Raw genomic sequence first — 13,672 nt, forward strand, 5'->3', positions numbered from 1 at the left:
TTTCATTTTGACAAAGTAATAACCATAAATAAATAAGAATAAAAAATGTGCACCCCATCACAGAGACCATTCCACTGTAACTATCCAACCTCCCAAAATTTCAATGCCTTTTGCCATGGTTTGACCCCTTTCCGTTTCAACAGCACAAATTCTACAAACACCTTCCATATGTCCACAAAATCATTTCTCCTGCATATTCCCCATCTTACCTTAATGGCACATGTTAATTTATCTTTATACCATTCTTCCATTTTATATTCTGCTTGCCCCTTCCACTTCCTGGCTAGAATAATGCATGCAACTGTCAAAAAAAATTGTGAACAAGTCCTTCATAGCCTCACTGTAAATTGATAATAATGCTCCCCGATTGTGGAATTCTCTCCCCAGAGAGGCTTGCCTGGCGCCATCACTACATGTCTTTAGTCACTAGGCAAAAACATTCCTCAGGCCAATGGCTATTAAATTATCTATGGCCTGGGAAAGTGTGGGGGAAAGGACTGTTATTATGATGACTATTTTATTATTAGGCTGTCTGTCAGTATGCTTTTTATTAAGTTTTTATTTCATTTTTAGCAGTGATGTTCTGAAGTGTTGTACTCTGCCCTGGGATCTTCTGATAAAGAGTGGTACAGTCATACCTCCATATAAGTCTGCCCTGTCCAGCATCCATTTTGGCAGACATCTCTGGCAAACCCGGAATGGGTTACTTCTGGTTTTGCCGCTCGCGCAAGCGCAAAAAAGCTAAATCACGCTTCGCATATGCGCAGCGGTGCTTTGTCGAGCACCCTTTTCATCAAGTGTCTGGGGCTCCGGAACGGATCCCGGACTCAAAACAAGGTACCACTGTATATAAATTGAATTAACAAACAAACAAACAAACAAATAAAAATTACATCAAGGGGCCTGCTGCTCTCCCTTCTTCCTGATGTTCATTATCTTTAAACAACACTTGGACCAGAAGGCCCTTCAAACAGAGGACTGCCCTCTGTAAAACAGGACATGTGGCCATCCCAGGGGATTATATGACATTTTAAAAATACATTTATCTGTGCATAAGTATAAGAAGATACCAAGCATTCTAAATATAATTTTTTATTAATACTGATCTTTGGAAAACGCAGCGTAATGTGAGGAAAGTTCAGGACCTAAAGGCTGCACTCTGACAGACAAACCAAATTATTACATGTAGTACCATTCTTGCCTGTCTAGGTTTCTCAGATTAATGAAGGCCCATGAGATTATCCCCTTAAACAAGATTGAAGTATAGTTGCAGACAACCAATATTTTTAATTGGCTAAAATTGTAGCGTTGCATAATTCAGCAACGGCATTCTAGGTAAAGGAGACTCTTGCAATGCACTCCTAATCACTTTATATCCCTAATCTTATTAGCTAGAGTGATGAATTTATTAAGAACTTAGATTTACAGCTAGCACTAAAGCTCAGAATTGGAGAGGCTTCTTCACCCACAACTGTATTTGGTGTGAGAAACAGGACCATTATTCTCATTTCATAGATGACTAACCAAGGCTGAAGAGCTTGCTGTTTTCCCCACTGAAACTGTGCTACTGCCTTCCTTTAACAACATCACCTGGTTCCTGTAAACTTACAGGTGAAAGAGGAGAGAGGTTTTCAGAGGGGAACTTCCAAAACCTTTTCCTCTGTGAGGCAATATGTAAGGACCTAATCCCAGGTTTATTAACTTTACATGGGTTCCTAAGCCAAATATGCCTATGCTTTCAGACTGAGGCTTTTGACACCCATTACTTGCATATTTCTTCACACAACCCTCCAAAATTCTCTACCACAAGATGTAGTGACAGCTAGGGCTGGGCTATATATCAATATATTGTCCAAAATTGGTGCTATCGGTTTCATAATTTTTGACCTAGCAATAGATCGTGAATCATGAAATGTGTTAGGGCTGGGCAAAATATTGTCCAAAACCGGTTTGAAGTCCACATTGTGATATCAGTTTCATAAATTTTAACCTGGCAGTATATCGCAAATCGTGTGTGTGTGTGTGTGTGTATGCAAAAATCACAATGTGGGGGAAAACGTGAGGCCATCCAATGCCTCTACATAGCTCCATCCATATTTCAGACATCATGATCTATCAGTACAGTGGTATCTCGGTTTATGAACTTAATCCGTTCCGGAAGTCTGTTCTTAAACTGAAACGGTGCGTAAACCGAGGCGCACTTTCCCTAATGAGGCCTCCCGCCGCAGGTGCCCTTCCACAGTTCGGTTTCTGTTCGTAGACCGAGGTAAAGTTTATAAACCGGGACACTACTTCCGGTTTTGTGGAGTTTGTAAACCAAATAGTTCGTAAACAGGGCTGTTCTTAAACCAAGGTACCACTGTATATCGTGATGTTGAGCTGGTGATATATCATGATGTTGAGAACCAGGTATCACCTAGCCCTCCTATTTGCCTCTACATAGTTCCAACCTTATTTCAGACATTGTGATATAGCAATATATTGTGATGTTTAGCTGGTGATATATCGTGATGTTGAAAACCAGATATCGCCCAGCCCTATTGATGGCTACCAATTGAAAGTGATTTTGACAAATTGTTGGAGGATAAGGCTATCAAGGACTAAGAATGGCTACTAGTCATCATGGTTGTATTCTAGCTTCAGGATCACAAGTAGCACGTCTCTGAATACAACTTGCTGAGGAACAACAGTAGGGTAGAGCCATTGCCCTCATGTTTGTAGCCTTCCCAAAGGAATCTAGTTGTTGAACATGGGAAACAAGGCATGGAATTGCAGGCAAAAGTTCTTACATTAAGGAAACTAATAATATTACTAGTACACATAATAAAATTACAACCAAAGTAACAGGTATGCTAGCTGTACTTAAAGGTAAAGGTAAAGGTACCCCTGCCCGTACGGGCCAGTCTTGACAGACTCTGGGGTTGTGCGCCCATCTCACTTAAGAGGCCAGGGGCCAGCGCTGTCCGCAGACACTTCCGGGTCACGTGGCCAGCGTGACATCGCTGCTCTGGTGAGCCAGAGCCGCACACGGAAACGCCGTTTACCTTCCCGCTGGTAAGCGGTCCCTATTTATCTACTTGCACCCGGGGGTGCTTTCGAACTGCTAGGTTGGCAGGCACTGGGACCGAGCAGCGGGAGCGCACCCCGCCGCAGGGATTCGAACCGCCGACCTTTCGATCGGCAAGTCCTAGGCACTGAGGCTTTAACCCACAGCGCCACCTGCGTCCCTAGCTGTACTTAGGTCCCATCAAATTATTGACTTCTCATTTATTTCAATGAAAATAAGCACAACTAACTTTTCCGAGCACAATTCAAAGTGTTGGTGCTGACCCTTCAAGCCCTAAATGGCCTCGGCCCATAAATGAAGTAGTGTCTCCACCCCCATCGTTCAGCCCAGACACTGAGGTCCAGCTCTGAGGGCCTTCTGGTGGTTCCCTCATGGCGAGAAGTGAGGTTACAGGGAACAAGGCAGAGGGCCTTCTCGGTGGTGGCGCCCGCCCTGTGGAATGCCCTCCCCTCAGATGTCAAGGAGATAAGTAACTATCTGACTTTTAGAAGACATCTGATGGTGAGCCCTGTTTAAGGATGTTTTATCGTGTTTTTAATATTCTGTTGGGCACTGCCCAGAGTGGCTGGGCAAACCCAGCTAGATGGGCGGGGTATGTATATATGTATGTATGTACCGTATTTTTCGTCCCATAGGACGCTCCGTCCCATAGGACGCACCTAGTTTTTTGGGGGGGAAATAAAGGGAATTTCCCCCCCTTTATTTCCCCCCCAAAAGCAGGTCGGGGAAACTGAACCAGGTCGAGGAACAGCGGGATGACGGCGCTGCGCCTCCCTGCTGTCCCCCGAGCTTGTGGGGCTGGCCGATGTCTGCCCGGCGCGAGGGGTGCTCTGCTTCAGGGCGCCCCGCATGCCAGGCGGCAGGCTGCTATCCACAGTGTGGGGAGCCCTGCGGGGAACTCCTGCAGGGCTCCCCACGCTGCGGATGTCTGTCGGGCACGCGGGGCGCTCTGCTTCAGGGCGCCCCGGCCGCCGGGCGGCAGACTGCTATCTGCAGCATGGGGAGCCTTGTGGGGAACTCCTGCAGGGCTCCCCACGCTGCGGATGTATGCCCGACGCGAGGGGCGCTCTGCTTCAGGGCGCCCCGCGTGCCGGGCGGCAAGCTGCTATCCACAGTGTGGGGAGCCCTGCTGGGAACTCAGGGCGCCCCGCGTGCCGGGCGGCAAGCTGCTATCTGCAGCGTGGGGAGCCTTGCGGGGAACTCCCGCAGGGCTGCCTAGGCTGCGGATGTGTTTCCGAAGCACCCGGCGCTCTGCTTTCAGGGTGCCCGACGCTCCGGGAAGCAGGCTGCTATCCGCAGCCTACACATCCCTGCGGGACCTCCCACAGGGCTGCCTAGGCTGCGGATGTCTTCCTGAAGCCCGGAGAGCGAGAGGGGTCGGTGCGCACCGACCCCTCTCACTCTCCAAGCTTCAGCGAAAGCCTGCATTCGCCCCATAGGACGCACCCAGATTTCCCCTTCATTTTTGGAGGGGAAAAAGTGCGTCCTATAGGGCGAAAAATACGGTATGTATCACTCAATCAGTCAATCAATCAATCCAAGGCAACCTTATAGAAATTAAAAAGAAACCAACCAACCTTAAACCTTAAACAATGCCACCAGGGCAGCAAATAAAGACCTCCGTCAGAAATGATAGGGAGCATGTGCCACGCACAACTCGGCAGGGCAAATTCTCAACAAAATTAAGGCAACGGACACATATGAAGGAGGAGATACATATCAACTAATTGAGCTTAGATGCCTCTCCAGCCCCTTTCAATTCATGGGCAGGGTTATGGTATTAGCTGGGGACTATAATGTATACAAGTGCCAATTCAGTCCATAGGGGAGCGCATCAGGGCACAAAGGGTTGCTGTCCAGTTTGCGACACGCCCTTGTTTCTTTGAAATGGTGCTTCCTTATGGTGGCTACCTTCGTGGCCATTGCAATTTCTGCAGTCGTGATGGCTTTGCAAAGCGCTGCCATGAGCATGCAAATCCCACTCGCTGCATATATGCAGGGCCGGATTTAGGTTTGATGAGGCCCTAAGCCAGGAACCCCCAAACTCTGCCCTCCAGATGTTTTGGGACTACAACTCCCATCATCCCTGGCTAACAGGACCAGTGGAGGGTCCTGTTAGCTAGGGACCTGGACGGCTGAGTTTAGGGGTGCCTGCCCTAAGCTACTGAAGGTAATGGGTCCCTTTATATGTCCAGCTGTCCTTTGTCAACAACAAATTGTCACTCTTTTTTGTGTTGAATATATGCTATATGGTAATTTATGGACCTAATAGGTCCATACACAACACAAAACACTGTTGCTGTATGTAGGTTTTATTTTATTTGTTTTTATCTTGTATTTTGGAAATGTACATCCAGTTTTTTTCTTTTTTGGGGGGGGCAAGATAGTGGGGCCCTAAGCTATAGCTTGTTTAGCTTATACATAAATCCGGCACTGTATATACGGCCCCAAAGACTAACAGCACCTCTATACAGTCCCTACTTGGATGCATCTCAAAGCCTGCCAAGGAGCTGGCAGCAAATATGCCTAATAATTCCAAAAGCACTTTTGAGCTGCATGTACCCTCATCGTTCTAATGAACAAGAGGGATCTTCTCTCTCTCAAAGCAGCATTTTTTCAGTCCTTAATCAAACCTCTTAATGAGTAACAACAGAGAACATGAAGTTACTAACTGAGAGCGGGGAGGTTACATAGTTGTAACTCTGAAGCAGGGAAAGGTAAAAGCGTTGCTCAGAGCGAACAGACTGGAAGCAGGATGATTTCAGAGCGGCAGCAGAAGTTTAATGTTAATAAACTCTCACAACGCGGCATAAGAAAAAATATAGCTTTTGTCAGGCTGCAGGCCCCTCCCCCTCTATCTGAATATAAAGGCAACATCCAAATGAAATTGCTAAGTTATTACCATTCAAGAGCAGAAACCCCTCGCACAATTTTTAAATATTTAAGAGGCTCACTTTTAAGGATCAACCCTTCTTTTCTTTCTTTCTGGCTGCCTTGCTTCTTTGCTGCAACTTCAGACAGGAAATGTGGTAATGCAGCTGCTTCAGTATTGGGAGGAAGAGATAAAGAGTACAGAAAACCAGAGGAAGAAGGACGACTGCAGGTGTTAACACATCATGAGGATTTTGTCTACTATCGCTTGTCTGGGCTTCAAATACACACTCTGTGTATGTGTTTGTGTGAGAGAGAGGGGGGGTGGCAGTATGTGCAACACTGCCAACTGGGTTATGGTCGATTCTGACCAAACTAAGACTCCTAGGCTTAGTTTATATAAGTGTATACAGTGGTATAGGGACGTGGGTGGCACTGTGGGTAAAACCTCAGTGCCTAGGACTTGCTGATCGTATGGTCGGCGGTTCAAATCTCCGTGGCGGGGTGAGCTCCTGTCGTTTGGTCCCAGCTCCTGCCCACCTAGCAGTTCGAAAGCACACCAGTGCAAGTAGATAAATAGGTATTGCTTTATAGTGGCAAAGTAAATGGCGTTCCGTGTGCTGCGCTGGTGCTGGCTCACCAGCTGCAGCTTCGTCATGCTGGCCATGTGACCTGGAAAGTGTCTTCAGACGGTGCCGGCTCACGGCCTCTAGAGCGAGATGAGCATGCAACCCTAGAGTCGGACATGACTGGCCTGTACGGGCAGGAGTACCTTTACCTTTATACAGTGATACCTCGGGTTACAGAAGCTTCAGGTTACAGACTCTGCTAACCCAGAAATAGTACCTCAGGTTAAGAACTTTGCTTCAGGATGAGAACAGAAATCGCACTGTGGCAGCAACAGGAGGCCCCATTAGCTAAAGTGGTACTTCAGGTTAAGAACGGACCTCCAGAACGAAATAAGTTCTTAACCTGAAATACCACTGTACTGAGTTCTTCCTAGGCCTTTGCTCAAAGAGGCTTCCTTTGGTCAACATCAAGTATACACTCCCAGAGTTACGCTAAATATGTTACTTCCAGCAAATGAGCCACCATAGCCATTAGAGAGCCTTGAAAATTTGTGTCCCTGGCTTCTTAGACTCGTCTACACATCTACTATCTGTAACCCAAGGGGTGCATTGGTTGCCAGATCCGATTCTTTTTCAGTTTTCCTACCCCACTAGGGTGGAGGCAGAGCTGCTGGGGCACATTTAGTAGTTCAGGGTCTGTTAGCTAGCGCCTGCCTTGATGCCATACTCTGGTAGTAATGGAAATAACAAGTCACAGTCCAGGGCCACCATTGTCTTGAGTTGTGCGTACAATGGACTATTTTTGTTTCTTGTCTGCCAGTGAATGCATGACTATTTCTACTTCTTGTATTTGAATGGACAGGTGTGTCTGATGTCAAAAACAGGGAAATGGGACTTCAAATGTTTCCTACGTGCTTAACTCTTCTGATCATATGGGGCATGTGTGCCCCCTTACTGAGAGGTCTGCAACTCGGTGGACTTCCTTTAGCTACCTGCTTTGCAAGGAAGTTAGTTTTTTTGTTTTTGTTTTGCTTTCTGACCATGGCACAGTTGTAGCCTAGACTGAGTTCCAAGATCACGTACAGACATTACACAGTTGTGCAGGAATAGTAAGAATGGATGGATATAGCTTTTGTACTGGACCCTTGCTTTTGGACCTCATGGGGCCTGACAGCTCCATCAGAAAACTCTTAACGTCAAAAAGTCTCTTCTACAACTATTATTTTCCCAAGGGGCCAAAAGATGCTAGTGTGGGAGTCATGTAATTCACTCCAGCCATTTCCAGCTGAAATAAAGCAGGTGATGCTTCACTGAGCCTCTTGGGCTTGCCGATCAGGTGGTCGGTGGTTCGAATCCCTGCAACGGAGTGAGCTCCCATTGCTCTGTCCCAGCTCCTGCCAACCTAGCAGTTCGAAAGCACGCCAGTGAAAGTAGATAAATAGGTACCGCTGCGGCGGGAAGGTAAACGGTGTTTCTGTTTGCTCTGGTTTCCATCACGGTGTCCCATTGTGCCAGAAGCTGAATGTCACATCCACTGCCAGGTGTGTCCTGTTGGAAATTAAAAGGGGCTTTCCCCTTGGCCTGCCTTTATATCCACTCAGTTGCCAAGTGCTTTTGTGACATCACAAGAAACCCACAGCCAATGGCAACAGCTGGGGAGGCATTGTTTTCATTGGTTTGAGCCTCACAATGGTGGGTGGACCTATCAGTGTTTTTGTGCTTGTTTATTCGGGACATGGGTGGCGCTGTGGTCTAAACCACTGTGCCTCTTGGGCTTGCTGATCGGAAGGTCGGTGGTTCGAATCCCTGCGACGGGGTGAACTCTCGTTGCTCTGTCCCAGCTCCTGCCAGCCTAGCAGTTCGAAAACACACCAGTGCAAGTAGACAAATAGGTACCACTGCAGCAGGAAGGTAAACGTTGTTTCCGTTTGCTCTGGTTTCCATCACGGTGTCCCATTGTGGCAGGAGCAGGGACCGAGCAACGGGAGCTCACCCCGTCACGGGGATTCGAACTGCCAACCTTCTGATCAGCAAGTCCTAGGCTCTGTGGTATCTTCTATTCTGTGGTATCTTCTTCTATTTGTCTCCATGTTAGTTTCAGTTTATTGGTTATTTTTTCTAGTAGGGCTGTTTCCCATACTATTTGGTACCATTGGTCCATGCTTTCTCCTGACAGGTCTCTCCACCCACACCATTCTTTAGTATAAAACAGGTTATAAATAGTTCTGTGCACAGTCAGTTATTAAAACTATATTGCACTGAATTAGATATTAAAACTAATGCCTGAATTAGATTGGCCCCTGCACTCGAAAGCAAAATGAATGCATGTCTTCCCCACATTAATCATAATCTAAAAGTTTGTGTATTTTAAAGTTACCCATTACCATTCTCTTTCACACAGTACATCATGTTGCAGTTACTCCCACACCACTTCCTCTTGCAGCTAATGGGGCCTATGACTATTTAAGGTCTTGTAAGTAATGTGGTTATTTTTGGATTTTCGCTGCTTTGTGAGCATTACAGTACAGTACTAGACAAAGCTCGACTAGAAGGAGATTTTTGCCAGATCTGCAGAACCTGAAAAAGATTTTAAGTCTTCTCCATCCTCTTGGCCTGCTTTAAAATGATGCAAACCATTTATCTCAACACAACAGATAGCATCAGTGAAGTAATTAAAGAAAATGTGAATGCTTTGGAAACAGACATTCGTTAATACAGCCTCTGAGCTGAATTTATAACTCTGAATTTTTCATCTCTACCCTATAATTTTCCAAAAATAAGTTCCCCTTACTGGTTATTATGCATAGCTTACTTGGATTAAAGATAACACACGTCAGTGCCGCCTCATGAACTTTGTTTACCCAAGTAGTCCAACACATGACACACCTACACCTGGCTTGCCAAATAATAACCACAATATTCATTTTAAAATGAGGTTAACACTTAGGTGAGAGGCAATAAGTCAACTATATGATCAAATTTGTATTGTTTGAGGAGTAGGAAAAGTATTTAAGAGATCAGGAAAGCCAATTTTATGTTCCTCCCCATATGCTCTGATCACCATAAATAAAATGTGCAGGACTTGGCCTCCTCCTATTCTCATGGTCTCTAATCTCATCCATCAGCCACTCATCAGATGAAGAGCATCTAAGTCAGTCAGCATGAATTCCAGGTAGGGATGAAACACAGCCCCTCTCAGTTAAGCACTGCTCCAAAGAAAAGCTGAGAGAAAGAGAGCAGAACACACCAGCAATATCTCCCCCCATTTTGCAAAGATTTTTGCTCCACTTCTCTTATCACAACAGACAGTCTGCTAAGGGAACAATAGGCAAAATTCTAACATACAAAATTGCTGAAATCTAGTGAAGAAGTGCACGCACAACTCCCATTTTCAAGCACAGCACTGTTGACAAAACGCAGTCATTTGACCTCATCATGGACACAGAAATTCAGTTCCCAAGAAACATAATCTGATTTACAAAACAAGAAAACTTTTCAGCAGCTGAGAGTGGTAGACCTAAACTGAGCGCTGGTTTGCCTATGAGTAATACAATCAAGCCACATTTCCATCTATTGTAAAGTATTTATCCAGCGATGACAGGCACCAAGTATCATAATGAAATATTTATCTTTTAAATGCATACCGCCTAGCTTGCACAAGTAAAGTTTCAAAAATAACCAGGGCTGTCTTAAGCATATGCGGCGCCGGGGTACAAAGATCCACCCAGCCCCAGCCCCCCCCCCGGTTGCCCAGTCCCAGGCGTGCAGGAGGGTGGAGCCAGCCAGCCACCTCAGCGTCTCACTGGCTCGGTCGCCCCTGATCTCGCGGCGCAAAGCCGCCCACGGCAGAAGAGCCTGCTGCTATGCTCCGACTGATGGGTGGGCTCTTCCCCGGACTCAAATCTCAGGCCCCAGACTCTTGGCCTGGCACCCCTGAGAGCCCAGCGCCCGGGTGCCCCACACCCCTAGTGCCTATGGGTAAGACGGCCCTGCGAATAATCCTCATTCTGTACATGTGTTAGCTTTTTTTTTTTTTTGGCACCTATGCAGGGTTTTATCATTTATCTCTCTTGAATATCATCCTATTGGTTTTGGCCCAGTGTTCCAAATCTGTCTAGATCAGGGTTTCCCAAACTTGGGTCTCTTGTAGTTTTTGAACTACAACTCCCATCATCCCTGACCACTGCTCCTGCCAGCTAGAGTTGATGGAAGTTGTAGTCCAAAAACAGTTGGAGACTCAAGTTTGGGAAACTCTGGTCTAGATCAATTGAATCTTGAGTCTTCCATAGTGTTAGCTATCCCTCCAAGCTTCGTGTCTTCTGCAAATTTGTTTTTAAGGCTTGTGTGTTATTTGTAACCAAAATAACAGTCTTAGTAAACTGCAGAAATAGCACAGGAAGTTCAGAATGCATATCAAAGCTGGACAATAGCACAACTAAATCCAGACTGCAATATGCTTCAAAACAAACAATAACTGGCAGGCTTAAGCTTTTGATTCTTGTCTAATGGGGGGGGGGCGTGTTTACAACTAGATCTACATCTAAGGAGAATAACACTTCATTCGCTTACCTCATGTTGAAAACAAAGGTAGTATCTCACCATGCTGTGGACCTAGATAGAGGACCCAACAACGTGCCTACTGTTTCCCAGTTCTGGAGGACATGAGATAAGTATTGCTTTGAGAATTGGCTGACATTACATATAAGAATTCAGCACCATACACCACAAACCATTCTCCGGCGGGGAAGGGCAGAGTACGATTGTAAATCTGCTGTGTGTGCATGTATGAGGGCAGTAAAGAAGATTTAAACATGACATTTTTATTGCCTCTACTGTAACTCCACAATTTGCTTGTTAACCAAGCAGCTCGTATTATAACTTTCATCCTGTGCCTCAAGTTGAGTTAATATATTAAATATAACATTCCAAGTATAGGTCCTGGTGCTTAGTCAGCATATATATATCTGGGTACCAATCACTCAATACATCCATTAGGGCTATAATGCCCCTGATTATAGCTGAACAGATATAAAGTAATCTGATCTCAGTGAGATCAGACCTGTTAGCATGGCTTCCGGCAAAATTATTCCTGGCCTACATGAAGCACCACCAGCAGCATGCAGGTGTTTTAGTAAAATGCTACGATGATGTCAACAATCTAATAAATAAAAGGAGAGAGAGAAATCCTCTTAGACAGGCACACAGACAACCTTCAACAAGAGTGGACAGCTGAAGTTTCAGTTTGAGCTGTCTATAATATGTATTCAGATATATGGGCAGCATCACTCTGAAGAGGTCCATAAATAACAACACTTTGGAGGTCCCGAACCTCGAGGAGGTTAGATTGGTCTCAACTAGGGCCAGGGCCTTTTCAGCACTGGCCCCAATTTGGTGGAATGCTCTGTCACAAGAGACCAGGGCCCTGCGGAATTTGACATCTTTCCACAGGGCCTGCAAGATGGAGCTGTTCTGCCTGGTCTTTGGCTTAGAATCACTCTGACCCCTTATATGAGATTTGGTAAATTTTCCCTTGACTTTTTTTGCTGGCCCATGTAGGACCAGCATGGATAGCTGGCCCAGGTGAATATCTGATGTTTCCTCCCTTTATGGTCTTGATCTATGGGCTACTACTAAAATGAGGCTATATTTTAAGCTGTATTTTAAGCCGCATTTTAATTACCGGTAACTGTTGTGGTTTTTTTTTGGGGGGGTTCCCTATTACGTTTTATATTTGGTGTTAGCTGCCCTGAGCCCAGCCCTGCCCAGGGAGGGGGGTCTAAATAAATAATTATAAATATTATTATTATTATTATTATTATTATTATTATTATTATTATTATTATTATTATTCCAGGTCATAAAGAAAACAAAGGACAGTGGGTGTCTACAGTGTGGAATCCCAGTGGCTAAAATCTCAATCTGCTCTCAACCCAGTGCTTTTTTTTTGATAGAAAAAGAAGTGCCAAAACTCACCATGAATGCCTCCTGTGTTCTCTTATAATGGCAACGGCGCCCACCTGAGAGGTGCCGAAACAGAGTTCCAGTGAATTCCAGCTGGGGGGAAATCCCTGCTCTCGCCTATATATGGTTTCAGAGTTACCATAGCAGAACTGTTCAGGGATTTGCTGCTATAGCGAAGCAAACAACAGCAGCTAAACGAGATCCATAATAACGGGATGTTAAATGTATATGATTTCAAGGCTAAAGCATCAAACCACGGATAAGTATTTGACTCAATGACACTGCATGCAACTTTTAAATATGTATCTAGATAGCTCAGTTGGTTAGAGGATGGTGATGATAGTGCCAAGTTTGCAGGTTCGATCCCTGTATAGGACAGCTGCATATTCTTCCTATTGCAGAGGGTTGGACCCTTAGTGTCCCTTCCAACTGTACAATTCTATGATTCTATGGCATTACACTTTTTCTAGGGAGAACTGTTCTCAGGACCGCAATACCTCAAGGACCACCTCTTTCCATATGAACCTACCCAGTCCCTGAGATCATCTTCTGAGGCCCTTCTTCATGTGCCTCCTCCTCGAGAGGTCAGGAGGGTGACAACACAAAAAAAGGGCCTTCTCTGCAGTGGCTCCCCATCTGTGGAATACTCTCCCCAGAGAAGTTCGCCTGGCACCTTCATGATACACCTTTAGCTGCCAGGCAAAAACGTTCCTTTTTAAGCAGGCGAACTCAACCAGGTTGATTTGATTGACATTCTATGCCCCTTAAAAATGTGGGGGGGGGGTTGTGGCAGGGAGTTATTGGGTTGTTGGTTTTATTTTTATTATGTATTTTTTGGTTTTATGTTTTGATTTTATTCTGTGAACTGCCCTGAGACCTCAGGGTATAGGGCAGTAAAAAAGGTAAAGGACCCCTGACTCTGGGGTTGCGGCGTTCATCTCACTTTACCGGCCGAGGGAGCCGGCGTTTGTCCGAAGAGAAGTTTTTCCGGGTCATGTGGCCAGCATGACTAAGCCGCTTCTGGCGAAACCAGAGCAGCACACGGAAACACCATTTACCTTCCTGCCAGAGCAGTACTTATTTATCTACTTGCACTTTGACGTGCTTTTGAACTGCTAGGTTGGCAGGAGCTGGGACCAAGCAATGGAGCCCCGTCGTGGGGATTCAAACCACCGACCTTCCAATCGGCAAGCCCTAGGTTCAG

The 13,672-nt window shown here is 45.6% G+C and overlaps 1 protein-coding gene across 8 annotated transcripts in view; it reads right to left on the reverse strand.

Annotated features, from left to right (window-relative positions):
• CDC42SE2 (CDC42 small effector 2) overlaps positions 1-13,672 on the reverse strand; it is a 115,116-nt gene that overhangs the window by 41,077 nt on the left and 60,367 nt on the right. The window contains exon 1 of one of the 8 annotated variants that reach the window (XM_083702511.1): positions 11,077-11,098. The exons of the other annotated variants lie outside the window; for them this stretch is intronic. The gene's annotated coding sequence lies outside the window, so the exon portion shown is untranslated. Of the gene's footprint in view, positions 1-11,076; positions 11,099-13,672 lie in introns of those variants that run through there. 8 annotated transcript variants of the gene reach the window in all.

Source organism: Podarcis gaigeae (assembly GCF_964106915.1).
Source record: "Podarcis gaigeae genome assembly, chromosome: 11".
Lineage (NCBI taxonomy): Eukaryota > Metazoa > Chordata > Lepidosauria > Squamata > Lacertidae > Podarcis > Podarcis gaigeae.